The sequence below is a fragment of the Uranotaenia lowii genome, chromosome 3, assembly GCF_029784155.1.
Source record: "Uranotaenia lowii strain MFRU-FL chromosome 3, ASM2978415v1, whole genome shotgun sequence".
NCBI classification, from domain to species: Eukaryota; Metazoa; Arthropoda; class Insecta; order Diptera; family Culicidae; genus Uranotaenia; species Uranotaenia lowii.
Window position 1 is genome coordinate 378,176 of NC_073693.1, and position 16,291 is coordinate 394,466.

The 16,291-nt window shown below is 36.1% G+C and overlaps 1 protein-coding gene across 3 annotated transcripts in view; it reads left to right on the forward strand.

Annotated features, from left to right (window-relative positions):
• The window catches only part of LOC129758225 (zinc finger MIZ domain-containing protein 2-like), a 242,085-nt gene that overhangs the window by 178,846 nt on the left and 46,948 nt on the right, over positions 1–16,291 (forward strand). The window contains exon 1 of one of the 3 annotated variants that reach the window (XM_055755690.1): positions 10,508–10,655. The exons of the other annotated variants lie outside the window; for them this stretch is intronic. The gene's annotated coding sequence lies outside the window, so the exon portion shown is untranslated. Of the gene's footprint in view, positions 1–10,507; positions 10,656–16,291 lie in introns of those variants that run through there. 3 annotated transcript variants of the gene reach the window in all.

Below are 16,291 nucleotides of genomic sequence, written 5' to 3' on the forward strand. Positions count from 1 at the left end.
GAAAATACATAAAGTATATCTCGTTGGTTGAGAATTTTCACGGAAGAAATGCCAGACTCGGGGAGAAGTTCCTGGCACAGGCAGAGTCGACGACGAGAGATAGACACTGAAAAGGAAAAGCACTGGGGATGGTGTGGGGCGAAACGCACAACGGAATGGAAACTTTTTTTGCCTCTCTTCCTTCCCTGGCTGGTGCTGGTGTGGCGTGTTGAACTTTTGTGTGTCGATCCTTTTGAAAGTTTTTTTTTCCTTCTTGCTTTCGGCTGTTGGTTATTCTACTTTCGGAGGTTATTTTATGGAAAACTTTTCGCCTACCGGATTCTCTCGGAGTCTGAGATGGGCGATGAATGGAAGGAAAGTAAGTGGACCTTGCGGAGGAAGGAAAAGAAAAAAAAGTCTGTGTGGAAATTGTTGCAAGCACAGAAGGTCGGTTGGCCGTTGAGCTTTAATCAAACTTTTATACTAATACCCATTTGAGATGAGTTTCGGTGCAAGATGATGGGTTTATGGAGAATACAATGACCTTCTCGTATGATCTCATGAAAACGGTACCACACACTCATAAAGTCTACAGAAACCGTATGTGCTGAAATGGGTGGTTCTTTTATGTTAAAGGTATTTTTTTAATTATCGTACAATTTTTGCCGGAGGGTCTCAGATTTTTTTCAAAAATTTTGCCAAGGCTAAATGCAAAGGTTTTTTTTTACATTTTTACAAAATTTCGCATTCGATATGGTGTCGATCGCAACGGCAAAACACATGGACGAGGGATTTCTAAGGCTACCAAAATGATAATTTATCGAAGTGTACCTTAAAAGACCTTAAATATTAAGTTTTAAGAGAATTGTTCAATCTGGAGGCAACTCGAAAATGCGTCAGCTGTGAAGGATGGAGCGAAGAATGGACACCTAAACGTTGGAAAAAACGAATTCTGTCAATAAAATCCATTAGACAAGTGAGTTCACACAATTTGAATCAGACTCTTTACAATGCTCATTAGTTAGACTGCCCAAAATTTGTATGGGAAATTCAAAACCTGTGAAATGTTATGCACTGCAGGCTAAAATTGATCCTAGTACAAGATCTCATGCCAAATTTGAGCCAGGTCGGATCATGGGAAGGGGTCGCTCAACGAGCTTGAAATTTGTATGGGATTTGAAACATTTTTTTCTCGGGAAAAACTTGAAAAACCAATTTGTCATCAATAAGTTTGTTTCCCTTCGGACGATTTCTTTTGAACGGTTTCTCTTAAAGCTTAATTTATGACAAATGTTTCATCCGAAGACTGCATTTCGATAAGAGTTAAGATAAAGAAGTTAATAGGCTTCAAAAATGGCGTCAATATGTTCGACCGCCCCGACCCAATAACCCAATTTTGAAGCCTTCTTTATCTTAACTCTAATTGAAATGCAGTCTTTGGATGAAATATTTGTCATAAATTAAGCTTTAAGAAAAACTGTGTTCAGAAGAAATCGGGCGGAGGAAACCAAAGTTAATAATGGAAAACTGTTTTTCCCATTCAAACTTCAGGCTCGTTGAAAGACCCCTTCCCGTGATCCAATCTGGCCCAAATAGCAAGCTTTGTGACAATATGTTTCAGTCAGTAGAAAGCTCACTCGTAAACCCGAACAAACTTGTTTCACTCGACTTCTAGGAAAGCGTCTTTCGCTTATGCATTTCTGTCACTCACTGTAGTCGATCATTGAATGCAGTTTTAGCATTCAACCGGTGTCGAAAGAGCCGGTGAGAAAAATGGTGATAATATCAGTAGGCATTTGTTTTTGCCATGACTTTTGGGCGACGCACGCGTTTTTGTTTTCGTCCATTCAAATTTTTAATAAAATTCAAACTCAACTAGAAATTTTGGAAGTTAACAGTGGAAAATAATTGAATTAGTGATCGGCGGAAGTTCTCGAAGGGGGTTTGTGTTTTGTTTCAGAATGCTGGCACCTGGTTGGGGGAGTGCAGAAGGAATCTAAACGACAGCCGATCCGGACCGGACTAGAGGAAGTGGTTTCTAGTCGAAAACAACAAAGAGTTATTTGGTGAGATCCAACCATTTCAACAATTTTAAACGTTTATATTGTAAAATTTTGAGTTTTGAAAGAAAAATGAAGGACGCAGATCGTTTCATTTTCCTCGATGCTTACATATTTTGGCTATGTTGGTAAAAGAAGAAGAAGAAGAAGAAGAAGAAGAAGAAGAAGAAGAAGAAGAAGAAGAAGAAGAAGAAGAAGAAGAAGAAGAAGACCTTTGTTTTTGCAATTTTGGCAGATTGTGAATTGGGATCCGAAAAGAAAACACTACTTGAACTCGCAAAGACTCAAACAAATTTCAGAAAGGAGCTGAATAAAATTTTCTTGGGATTGCTTTTAAGGCGATTAAAAATGAGAAAAAAATGACAAATGTGGTAAACATATGGAGAATATCTGACAAATATGACAGAATTATGATAAAAATTTGACAAATGTCGTCAAAAAATGACATAAAAAGGATGAATGTGGTGAAAACCTGACAAAATTACGACAAAAGTATAACCAATAAAATGTCAACAATCTTACAAATGTGATAGAATTTTGGCATAATTATGACAAAAAATTGTCTATAAAATGACTGGAAATGACAAAACAAAGACAAAAATCTGACACATAATTCAAAGTATTACAAATGTTATAAAAATATGACAAATATAAAAAATATAGCAAAATTAAGGCATAATTATGACAAAACATTATCAAACATAATTTTTTAAAGATTGCTTTTATGACAATTAATAATGGACAAAAAAAAATTGGACAAATGTTGAAAGCATATGACAAAAATCTTACAGAATTATGACAAATGTGGTCAAGAAAAGACAAAGTTATGACAAGAATATGATAAAAGTGGTGAAAACATGACAAAATTATGAGATAGTATAACCAAAAATATTCAAATATGACTAAAATTTGAAAATAAAATGACAACAATGGTATGAATATGATAGAATTATGGCAAGAATATGACAAACAATTGTCTATAAAATGACAAAACATGATACAAAAAAAATGACAAAAATCTGACAAATGTGATAAAAATATGAAAAATATCACAAAAATATAGCCAAATTTAGGTATAAGTATGACAAAAAATTTACAAATATAAATTTATTGAGGATTGCTTTTATGGCAATTGATAATGGCAAAAATTTAACAAATGACAAATATGACAAACTAATGACAAGAATATGAGAAATTTTGTGAAAATATGACAACATTTTGACCAAAATCTTTCAAATATGACTAAAATTTGAAAGTAAAGTGACAACAATCTAACAAATATGATAAAAATATGACATAAATATGACGAAAAATAAACTGTCAAATGTGCTAAAATTTGACCAAAATATGACAAATATCACAAAAATATAGCAAAATTAAGCCATAAGTATGACAAAAACTAAACAATACAATGACAAAACATGAAACAAAAATTACAAAATAATGATAGAAATCTGACAAATATAACAAAAATATGTCAAAACTATGATCAAAATATGATATTAATTTAGTAATAAAATGACAAAAATTCGAACAACCTTTGTCAAAAATATGACAAATATGATAAAACTAAGACAAAATTATGACATAAATCTGATGAATATGAGACAAATTTTTCAAAAAATTTACAATCAAATGACAAAACATGGCAAACTTATGACAAATGTGGTAAAAATAACAACAATCTGAAAGATATTCTCATATTTGACAGATTTGTCATATTTTTATCACTTTGTCATATTTTTACATAGTTTGACGACATATTTCGATGTTTGTCCTTTTTATTTCAAATGTTATGATTTAACTATTATTTTCTCATATTTGACAGATTTTTGGCATATATTTGTAATATTTTTATCGCAATTTTATGCCATTATTTTGTCATGTTTTGTCATATTTTCGTTATATATTTACAACATTAGTTATATTTTGTTATAATATTGCCAATATTTTGTCATATTTTTGTTATATTTGTCACATTTTTGACCATTTTTATCCATATTTGTCTTTTTTGCCATAACTTTGTCATTTGTATCATATTTTGGTCAAAATTGTGTCGTATTTTTATAAAATTTGTCATATTTCCGACAGAGTTGAGACGATTTTTTTGCTTTGTATTGTACAAATTTTGTCATATTTGTCAGATGTTAGTATTTTTTTTTGTCATAACTTTGACATAGTTCTGTCATACTTGTACCACATTTGTCATAATTTTGTTGTTTGTCTTTTTATTACCAATTTTTTGTCATATTTGTGTCATCATTTTGTCACATTTGTCATATTTTTGTCTTAATTTTGTCATATGTTTGTCCCCCACAATCGCCTCACACGCTCCCTTGTCAGCGTTTTTGTTGAAGATGTAGTTTTTTATCAAAATCCTTCAAAAATAGTGACTTCAGCAGCCATTCAACTTCCGCAAGACTGGCAGTTCGAACAAGCCACAAATTCACTCAAACCATGGCAGCTTTGCGCAGAGGCCAATAGAAGGAAGCTTGGGATAAGCAACGCCTCTTAGTGCACAAAACTGATGCTCTCTCTTAAAAAAAAAAGATCAATATCGGCGCCGGCCACGTCCTTGTAGTTAGTCAATGAGGGATGAAGGAAGGATTGTTAGTATTACACATTTGAGGATCAACAATCAACCTTCCAGTCCAGTATTTTTCAAAAGCCATTTTGAAAACTCTGAAGCAGTGGTAAGTCAATATCTCCAGCTATAGAAACCGTCTATACGTCTGCGAATCTATATTCAAGTATCTAAGAAAGGTCGTTTTGTTAGTAAGGGAAAAGCAAAGATCATAATCCACTTTGGAAAATGGTGTGATCTTGTTGGTTTTCCAACACAGCTTCTATGCTCCTCTATATTTCTTAAGGAAATTCCTTTTTCAATCTTAGAGATATTTCTGACAGCATTTTGAATTAAATTTATCCAATTAATGAAAATGATAGTCCTAATAAGGCTATCTGGTTTATCTAATTCTAACTCTAACTTCTCTAACCCATCGCATCGACTAATTTGTAAATCAGTTTTAGATATTACTGATACCCATAAAGATAACTGAAAGTAAATATGATGAATATTATGATTTTGACACATTTTTAAAACTTTAATTACTTATTTCAAAGTATGGTAAAGCTCATTCAAAATTTGAAGACAGTTATTATTATGTGAACTATTCGAAAATTATTCAATGTGGAGCTCATCTACGCCTAATGTTGATTGTAAATGTTTTTGATTTTTGAAAAAAATTAATTATCAAAAATGATAATTCTACTTTTTATTTGAAAAAAACAGAAAAATTAAAATTAGCTACTGTCGTTTCATGGTGATAGCCGAACAATAAACTTTCCTAAAAATTGTACACAAACCTCTTAGTTTGGCTATAAACAATCAAACTGATGCACTCTGTTATTAGAAAATGTCTAATATTCATCGATTCTCATCGTTGAAAAATTTAACCATTTTTAGAAATTGTAATTCTACTCAAAATTAATCATTGTCCAGGAAGTTGTGAGCAAAAGCATTGAATTGCTTGAAAAGACTCTCCCTGGCCGAGAATCTAAACGGACATTTGAAATTATCATACAAAGTTTATCAAAACATAGAAATCTCTGATTGTGTTCTAAAGACAATGTGAATGATCACTTTTATGTCATGTCAAGTCTTATCCCATTCTTAATTCTCCTCAACAAATACAAAACAATAATGAAAGTATTTACTTATCCTTGTTCCGTAATTCGATGTCTTTTAAATCCTGTTAGGCACCATCGGGAAGAACAAGTTTGGTCTAATTGTTCTTACTTACTTACTTAATAGTCCCGCGTCGATTCTCCGGTGCATAAGGCCGTGGTAAAAGATGTCCACTGTTGACGATCCGGAGCCAGCTGCTTCACTTGGTCCCAGTCAAGACTCTCGTCGACAGTTCGTATTTCGGCGGCTAGGCTTCGTCGCCACGAATTTCTTTGTCCATTTTTAAAGCTGCTACAATTTTCGACCAATTCCGGAAAACAGTGATCAGGTTCTGAGAACACTCTGGCTAAATTTGGCGCTCCATCCGAATACAGTTTAAAGAAATTACTTAGTTTTCTCTTCCTTGAATTTTGCTGCCAAAAAAAAAAAACACACCCGTCACTAACAAGCGTAGCCTACTCTTCCACAAACTAAAAAAAAACTCCCCTTAGAGCACGTTCACTGGTGTTGGGAAAAAGTGGTAGAAATTTTGACATTCTGAAAATTTTACCATGCAAAAATATTTTCAATATCTTTGGGCGTTGTTTTTTTACAGCACTGTTTCTATTTCAGTCGTATGTGATAGAAATATTGCTATTTTTGCATCACAGCATGCGAAACTACAACACGTGTTGTAAACAAATCTTGAGATCTTAAAAATGTTTTCGAATGGCAAAATTTTCAAAATTTTTAAATCAATGTGAGACAACTCGAGATTTTTCGAGCTATTTTTCATCAAATTCAGATAACAGGCTAGACATAGGGATAGATAATTGAATGTATTGGAAGATCTTTTCACTTCTAAAACGGAAAGCCTTACATAATATATGAAAAATATGCTAAATTCAATAATTCAATTCAATAGATTCAATAACTTTCAAGCTTAGTAGATTTTTTCAAATATTCTATACGGTACATACTTCCTTTTTATGGAAAATTTCTGTCGCTGTTCCTATAAACATCGACTTAAACAACGTGACAACTCCAATCGGAACCAGGAAAAGCTGTCGCAAAACCTCAACACGGTCCATAAATCTTTCCAAACAAGTTGAGCCGACAAAAAAAAACAGAAGCAAAAACACCGACTTCCAAATCTAGCAGCTCCGGTCATCAATTGTAAATTCCGATGCACAACTCGATGTTGCAGTTCCCAAAATCATGTCGTCCTATCTTTGGAAAACGGATTGAAATTAAAACAATACGCCCCGTACAGTTGTAGTAGGAAAGTTCACGTTCTGTCGGTGAGTTTTTTTTCCTTCCTTAGGAAAGTTAGTTGGCAAACCTCAGGGCAACTGCTGAGAGAAGGGAAGGAAGTAAGGAAAACTTGCAGCACCTTGCCTCGACCGTCAAAGCTCGACAGGAGAAAATCCGAGCGTACACAGAAGAAAGCAAGGATGGAAAAATTGTCTAGCAAAACAATTAAACTTATATTTATAACAATGGAAAGGTATCAGGCAGCAGGAATGTTCGAGGAGGAGGAATAAAAAGGGGAGGTGAAACAAACCCGGAAATGGGGATCGAGCTATAAATGTGTATAGCTAGAGTGTTCCACAATCTCATCAACCCATTCCAGTCGGTTGGTCCAGAGAAAGGAAGAAGGATGAGGAGGACGATGATGCTGCCCTCTGCCTGTTTCTATACCTATGGCGAGAAGAGCAGATTCGTTCCGGCAAAAGGACAGACAAACTTTCACATACATTTCTGTATTTCTCGGAAAATATCCTTTATTTTTTGTTTCTTCTTTTTTCCATTTTCCTTTTGGTGTCCCTCAGCCTTTTGCCAACATTTGGAAGTGGAAAAGGATCGGAAAACTCGTTCTCTGCTCGTTGTTGGTGTGCTGAGCAAGTTTCTTTTTCTGCTTAACTTTTCCACACTGTTCCACACACATCGGGATGAAGAGCCATCCGGTGGCAGGTTTTTTTCCACTCTTTTCTATCTTTCCCAGCCGTCCCGCATTGTAGCTATCCTTAGTCGTTGTCTTCTTATACCCGTACTAGTTTACTCCTGGCAAAAGAATGCTGGAAAAATGTACTTCAAATTTACCACAACTTGGTTCCTACTTTTCCCGTTGGTTTTCCGACGACCAAGCCGACTGATGAGCATCTGCATTGTTGGAGTTTTACTTTACCTCCGATATGCGCTTTGGCTCTGCTGCAGTTTTTCGTTTTGCAGTTGTAGCACCTTGAGTTTTGGTCTAACGGCGAAGGTTGATTAAATTTGGCGAAAATGTTGGGAACGTTTCCTTAAAATCTACATGAAATTCAACACACATCTGAAATACACATCTGAAATCTTCCAATGGACTATTTGAAAAATTTTTAAACCTTAAATTGAAACTTGACTGAGACGATTTGGAATAAATGTTGAATTTCTCAAACCCTGGGATTTTAAAAACTTTGTTTTTGTTCATAACTCGTCCATGATTTTTGGCATAATTTTTTAGTAACTTTACATGAGTAAATTTTAATTTTTTTGTTTGTTTGGGATAATTAATTACTTTGTTCTGAAAAATCAACATTATTTTTATTTTTTGTAGAACCTGTGCCAATTTATAAATTTTTCAAATGAAATTTTCCGTTGATCAACTTTGTCGAAGACTGCAACTTCGTATCTTATTAGGCAAAAAAGTGATTAGCAGTTGAATAGAGGTATGTCTTTTGGCATTTAAATTCAATCAATTCAACTGTCAACACTGCTTGCGCCTATTGAAGCATTCCTTGAAAAGAAGTCATGCAATATCTCGCTAAGCATCACCAGTGATGTCAGTTAAATCGAATGATTTTCAATGCCAAATCAACAATGGTATGTCCCCTAATCAACAGCGTAGAGAATCACGATTTTATAAAAATCACTTAAATTAAGTTTTTCTGTGCTTTTTTAACACAAAAATCCCGGTAAATCAAAAACAACATTACCCCATGATAATTTTTTTTTAATCAAAAATATTCAGAATCAGATTTCAGATAAAGGTTTCGGGTCAAAATGCAAAAAAGATCTTCAATTTGAAAATCGCAACTAAAATTCGGAATGTTGATATTTGAAGTCTGAATCGAAATTCAGAATCTAAGATTGAGGAACAGATAACAAAAAGTCACGGTGTAAAATATAATAAGGTGATATCTTCCCGATAATGTCGTCATTACTATCCATCTAGTGACCTACGCGCGCAAAACTTTTTGCCTGGCACGCTATAGGCAGATAGTAATGACGTCACTAGTTTGCATTCAAACGAGTTGTTTACTCGAGTTAGTAGCCTACCTTATATACTTATACCGTGACAAAAAGTATTCAATTCTCGATTCACAACCTACTGAAACCTTCTTTAACCTTAAGCAAAGCCTGCTTTGCGATCCTAAAGGCCCCCTTTTCGAAATCGTTTTTTTACAACAAATTTTTCGTATGTATCACGTTCAACCGGCTTACTTTTTCTTCCGAAAGGAAAACCTAAAAACGGATCACTGAACGAAAAAAAAGGTCAAAGAAGGCTTGGAGGTGGGTAAGGCAGCAAGGAAAAAAAAGGACTCCTAGTAGGCGGTGGCAATTTAGGTACGGGAGAATCAAAAGGGTAGCCATCAACATCCTCGTCGTGAACCCGTCCGCGTCCGCCCTTCGGGATGAGGATTACGGATGCTGTTTTTAACAATCCAGAGCCCGCGTCATGTCACCAAGATTCTACCAAGAGCCCCAAAGTCAAACAATTTTCCCTGCCCGCCCCACGGGGTTCTTCTACTGATAAACATTCACTAAGCATGGCTCTGAATTGAAGGCAAAATTCAGTACACTTAATATCTTTTTCCTTTCGCTGCTTCCTTCTGGGAAAAATCTGTCTACGTTTTCTCAACGTAGATAAGTTTCCACTTTTTTTTTTCTCTCCTCTTTCGATGCATAGAATGGAGACGCATGGTGTTTTTTTTTCATTCGTTTTTCTCCAAAGCAAGTCATGGCTTACTTGGATGTCTACGTGCCGGCGCTTTCGGATGGTGAAAGTGGCAAAAGGGCGAACGTGTTCTGCACTTTTGCTCGGTCGGATCCTTTTTTTCTCTTTTTTTTTCACATCACAGCCAACATCCAAACGAGTCGAGCAAAACCATCATCGCAAGAAGAATGCACGGAACGTATAAAACGGAAGTTTTATCCCTCCGCCCCCCATTTTTCGAACACCCCCGCACCGGACAGGTTACCTTTTTTCCACCACCCCGGGGAGGAAGCGAGAGATAGCGAAAAACCGGTATGGAATAATGAATAAAATATAAAATCGTGAAACGAAGATAACACGTTTCAAGTTTTCGAGTGGCTTTTTCTCACAGCCATCATCCAGCAAGCAGCGGTGGTGAAGAGCGTGAAGCTAAACGATGTTTGAGAGCTCCGGCAGGATTCCTTGCTAAGGGATCCGTTGAAAGTTTGGGATGGGAAGGAAGACAGGAAACTGCCGTGGGACTGAGGCTGTGGCCATTCATTTTTCCTATCCTATACCCGTGCCTTCAGTGTTAAGGCTATGAATGATATACCCATGCCAGCGACACTTATTTAATTGGCATTTCAGTTTACCGGGGCAAAAGAAATTAGATGCATTTGCTGAGTTCAACGCTTTTCGACTGATGTAACTTTTTCCAAAGTTTGATTTTTTAAATAATTTATAATCGCCCAAAGAAGATTAATTTTCAAAATAACTAACTCCGATTATTTCTGTTTCATTTCAGGTAACAATTCAACAGCAAAACGACGCACCACGCGTAATCTAGTAGGCCACGAGAGCACATTTCAATCTGCACACATTTAACGAGTCGGTGTACTCGAAGCGCGGCACAGATTTACCCATCTATGCACACAGTCTACTATGATCTCCATCATATGCGATAGGAACCTATGAATAACCGTGGTGTGGTGAGGTATGTACGTATGCTGGGAAAAACACCGAAAATAAATTCTTCCCTGCCCAACCCATCGAAAAACAAAGTTGAAAGTCATCAAAGCTCTGCTCGCCCACTTTGCATGTATTTATCTCCTCTCGCTTAGCTCAGCTCAATGCTACCGACTCCAATCCACCCACAATTTCACCCATCCCACCGTAAGGATGAGCGTGGCAAGGAGCGGCAGCAGAGCAGCAGGACCACAAATTTATTCCAATGTGTTTGCACAGAGCTCTTTTGCCGAGGACGTCGACGACGACGACGATCCTTCGCTTTTCTCGGTCTCTTTCTGGCCTTGTGTTTATGTGACACTGACTGTATTATACGTGGAAGGATTTCAGAAAAGTCACTTCGCTTTTCCAAACATGGCACGAAAACCTGTTCCACTCACACGAGGGGTACCCTCCCCCCTTTTCCACCACCCTCGGATCTGACAAGGGGTTTTTCATAAGCGAATTTCCACTGCCTGACGTTGCTTTTGTTGGTGTTTTCTGGTGTTGTCGGTGCTTCTGTACCAGTTTACGAAACATTGTTGTTGCTGCTGCTGCTGTTCTGCGTGGAGGGAATAACCTTACGTGTGTAGGATCCTTGCTATGCGAAAAACGAAGGCAAAATCCTTTCCACTGTTGCTCGGTACTTGGGGCCTGAAGCCAAGGTTAGATAGGATAGACACACGGGTTTTTTGGCCTGTGTCTATGTTGGCACCGACAACACAGAACCCATCTTTTTCGGGCGTTATTGTTGGTCCTTCCCACCATAAATGGGATTCACACAATCGTCGTGAGAGCCGATTTTCGAATGAAATTTTGTGCACAAACCCTTCAGGCGGTGGCGTTTTGCTCCTTCATGGTAGGGACACGCTAGTCATATGAGGGTTACCAGAATGATTGTTTGTAGATAGACAATATTTCCGAGATATTAGTGATTTTCATAAAGTAAACTGTTAGAACATTAAGTAAACAAGTCAAGAGAAAAAGAATCAATGAAAACTCACAATAAACTGGATACGAGACAGAAGACAGAAGACAGAAGACAGAAGACAGAAGACAGAAGACAGAAGACAGAAGACAGAAGACAGAAGACAGAAGACAGAAGACAGAAGACAGAAGACAGAAGACAGAAGACAGAAGACAGAAGACAGAAGACAGAAGACAGAAGACAGAAGACAGAAGACAGAAGACAGAAGACAGAAGACAGAAGACAGAAGACAGAAGACAGAAGACAGAAGACAGAAGACAGAAGACAGAAGACAGAAGACAGAAGACAGAAGACAGAAGACAGAAGACAGAAGACAGAAGACAGAAAACAGAAGACAGAAGACAGAAGACAGAATACAGAAGACAGAAGACAGAAGACAGAAGACAGAAGACAGAAGACAGAAGACAGAAGACAGAAGACAGAAGACAGAAGACAGAAGACAGAAAACAGAAGACAGAAGACAGAAGACAGAAGACAGAAGACAGAAGACAGAAGACAGAAGGCAGAAGACAGAAGACAGAAGACAGAAAACAGAGGACAGAATGAGCTGAATACTTACATTTAATAACTCAAAGAGCAATTTTGTGTTTCTGAAAATGCCGTTTGACCTTAAAAAAAACTCCATTCAACTTTCGAAATCAAAATCAAAAATCGAATAACAAGTAAGGTCGCTGAAATCACAGAAAAGTCTAGAATTTTGCTCAAATCTTCACCACAAAATCTGTTTCACAGAACACAGAATTTAAAAGCAATTCACAGATTTTTAGATATTTGTACGTATTTCAAAAATTCTAATCTTTTATGTCTACACCGCATCAATCTTTGAAAGCTTGAAGGACCATTTTCAAGGCCGATAGGCATCCGTGTGAATTCAAAACGCTTTTTCAAAGCTGAAAATAATGTCTTTCCATCTGAAAGTGAACCACAAAACAATGCTCTTCTGGAACTGAAAAAATGTTTAAACTGTTTGTAAAAACTCACGATTTTGAAACTTTTCCGGACGAAAAAAATCATTTGAGAACAGCAGAGGAAACCTGCTGATCTACCAGCAAAAAAAAACATTGTTTGTTTTGGTTCGCGCTCGTTCCATGCAATTCGCAATTTCGAACAATAGAGTCGACGATTGCTAATGACAGGTGATGATGATAAACGCGGTTCAAATGTATATGTCATCACACGCTTAAGCGATGCTAATCAAATTGGGTTCGTGGTAACACAACAGTGTTATCAGATATTCTGAGTAAGAGTATCAGAGTACTCACTGAGAACTCTCGGTTAGGGAATATGAGAATTGGAAAGTGACAAATAGCTATCGCTGATATAATGGTTAGCGGTTAAAAAACTTGACGAACAAACCTGAATAAAGATAACTCCATTCCACCACTGAAATCTGTGGTGAATTACTCTTTTCAACACTGTCCAATTGTAAAAACAATCAAATGAAAAAATAATTTTTAAAAATCTAGCAAATAACGAATCACCTTTTTGTATAAACTCATTGAAAAGAGATTATCCTCAAAAGTGTTTAAAATTATTTGAAAAATAGAAAAAAGTAAGTCCAATAAAGATTTTTTAAACTTGAAATGTTCTTTTTAAGTTTAAAATGTAGTTTTTGCGACAAAGTAAAACAAGTAAAAAAGTACTACAGCCAAACATGAAATCTACCCATAATTTTAACTAGCTGTGAAACAGTTTTCAGTGTTTAAAGTTCATACACTGAAAACTACAAAGCATTAATATTTTAGAATTCTCTTGACAAGTTTTTTCAAAGACTTTAAAAAAAATTGTAACGGTGGAAAGAGTTTCATAAATGTTTCGAATTAACAAGACTTTTATAACAATTTTACCGAATTTGGAATCAGTTTCTTGAATTTTTATTCATGCACCAAAACGTCTGGTAACCTTGAACCATTCCAAGTTAGGTCTAGCTGTTTTACAAAATCATAGCTATCGACGACTTCTACCGGAGAAGTAGAGGACGATATGACGAGTCCTATTTTCCTCAAAGTTTGCATGTCATAGGTGCTACGGTCTCTCCACATAAAGACCCTCTCTACCCATTTTCCCCATGGATTTCCATACCTTTGGTGAAAACTTGTAGAAGCCTTCATATATTTCGCCAGCAATCGGTTCAAAATCCTGGAACCATCGCCGTAGCAGGAAGAATGGAACCCTCAGAAACGAGGAACGGATCCATCGGGGGGATCCAGACACCAGTAAAAAGTTGAAAAATTCAACATTCAACTTCCGTGCTTCTGGTGCTCCATGGCTCGATCCTTGTCAAACTTGAATCCCTTATCCATGTCCTAGCTATTCTCTGTGTGCCTTCGTTATGGAGCCACGAGAACGACGACGGAAAAACAGAGTAGGCTACAAAAATAGCTCCAAAGAAGACAGCAACAGCAGCAACAACGACAATTCCCATCGCAGCAAGCGGCGAGAAAAAATGATAAATAAAACTCTGGCGACTAACATGCAAAGCGAAATACACGGAAACAGAGCAGAGAGAGAAAGAGTGAAAAGTCTCGAAAAAAAAAAAACAAATCATGGCCCTAGTAGCAGCAGCAACAGTGAAACATGTATACATTCCTGTTTTGCACCATGAAGAAAAAGCCACACCAGAAAAAGGACTCCATCAGGATGAAAAACGATCTAAAAACTCCAACATTTGAACAGAGTGGGCGCCATCGGGTAATATCTGATATAATTTTTCCATCAAGCGTTAGGGTGGTTCTGAAGCGTGGAAATGTTTTAACTTGAAATATTATTTAGTTGAACCTGTCATTTTATCTAAAACTGTAACTGAAGATTCTGGAACATTTGTTCAATTCCAACCAAAAATAAATCTCGCTGTCCACATTTCCACACCCTCAACGCATTTCGATGGCTATACGAGAATCATGAAACGAGGTTATTGCGCCTCGAGAAAATTCACCCTTTTTGCGCCTCCACTTGAGACGTATGGAATCATTATTTAGAGGAAAAAAGGGCCCATACCTCGGCTAAATCGACGTTTACAGTTGACGACGATCGTGACGCAATTCGTCTATTCAAGCTGGAAGAAGCGAAAAAATATGAAAAAAAACGCAGTGAGAAATCTCCTCAATGTCACCCTTTTTCTTCCTCTACTAGTGCGTCTGATTCATCAAACAGCAAATCGTCGCCGTCATCATCTGACAAAATCAACATCATCACATCACACCGCATCACAGTTGGCTTTGGCGTTAACCGAAACGCATCCCCCAGTCTGACAGCCAGCAAGCTAGGAGGAATGTGTTGTTGTTGTTGTTGTTTTTGTTGTATTTTGTGTCATCGCTCGTGTCCTTTTTACTCACCCTGTTGCTGACTACTCTAGCGATAGATTTGCTAGCAAGACGGATGGGATGCAGCAGCATAGTCAACTTCGAAACATCAACAAAAATAATAAAAACGACAACAACACTAACAAAGCAGGCCTCCAAGACGTGTGTTCGATGATTCTAGGACGACAAAGACGGCTAGAGGAAAATAGGAACGAAAGTTGAGCATGTGTGTGAGTGTTCGAGTTTATTTATTAGGGGTTTTGATTGAGTAAATTTGAGGTTTTACGGGCGAAAGTTTTGAGGCGACTTTAGAACCACTCCAGTGGGAATTGAATAGATGATGAAATGAGAAAATTTTTCGGAAATAAGGATGAAAAAGGCAAAAAGGCAGGGAGTGGTATTCATATCAGGATATTTAAAGGGTTCGAAGAAAATTAAATAATTCAAAAAAGAATGAAAACAACTCAAGATGCTAAACCCGACAGTTTCTGTCGCTTTTAAGGCAAAATTGGGTTAATTTTGAATCAACTATGAAATTTTTTTAAATTTTTTAAAGAAATTTTGCCTATTTCGCCAATTTGACAATTTTGACAACATTGATAAATTTGAAAATTTTGACAATTTTGACAATTTGGACCATTTTGTCAATTTTGACAATTTAGACAATTTGGACAATTTTGACAATTTGGACAATTTTGACATTTTGACAATTTTGACAATTTTGACAATTTTGACAATTTTGACAATTTGACAATTTTGACAATTTTGACAATATTGACAATATTGACAATTTTGACAATTTTGACAATTTTGATAATTTTGACAATTTTGACAATTTTGACAATTTTGACAATTTTGACATTTTTGACAATTTTGACAATTTTGACAATTTTGACAATTTTGACAATTTTGACAATTTTGACAATTTTAACAATTTTGACAATTTTGACAATTTTGACAATTTTGACAATTTTGACAATTCTGACAATTTTGACATTTTTAACATTTTTGACAGTTTTGACAATTTTGACAATTTTGACAATTTTGACAATTTTGACAATTTTGACAATTTTGACAATTTTGACAATTTTGACAATTTTGACAATATTGACAATTTTGACAATCTTGACAATCTTGACAATTTTGACAATTTTGACATTTTTAACATTCTTGAAATTTTGTCAATTTTGTCAATTTTGACAATTTTGACTATTTTGACAATTTTGACAATTTTGACATTTTTGACAATAATGACAATGTTGACAATTTTGACAGTTTTGACAGTTTTGACAATTTTGACAATTTGGCAATTTTGACAAATTTGTTGACTTTTTC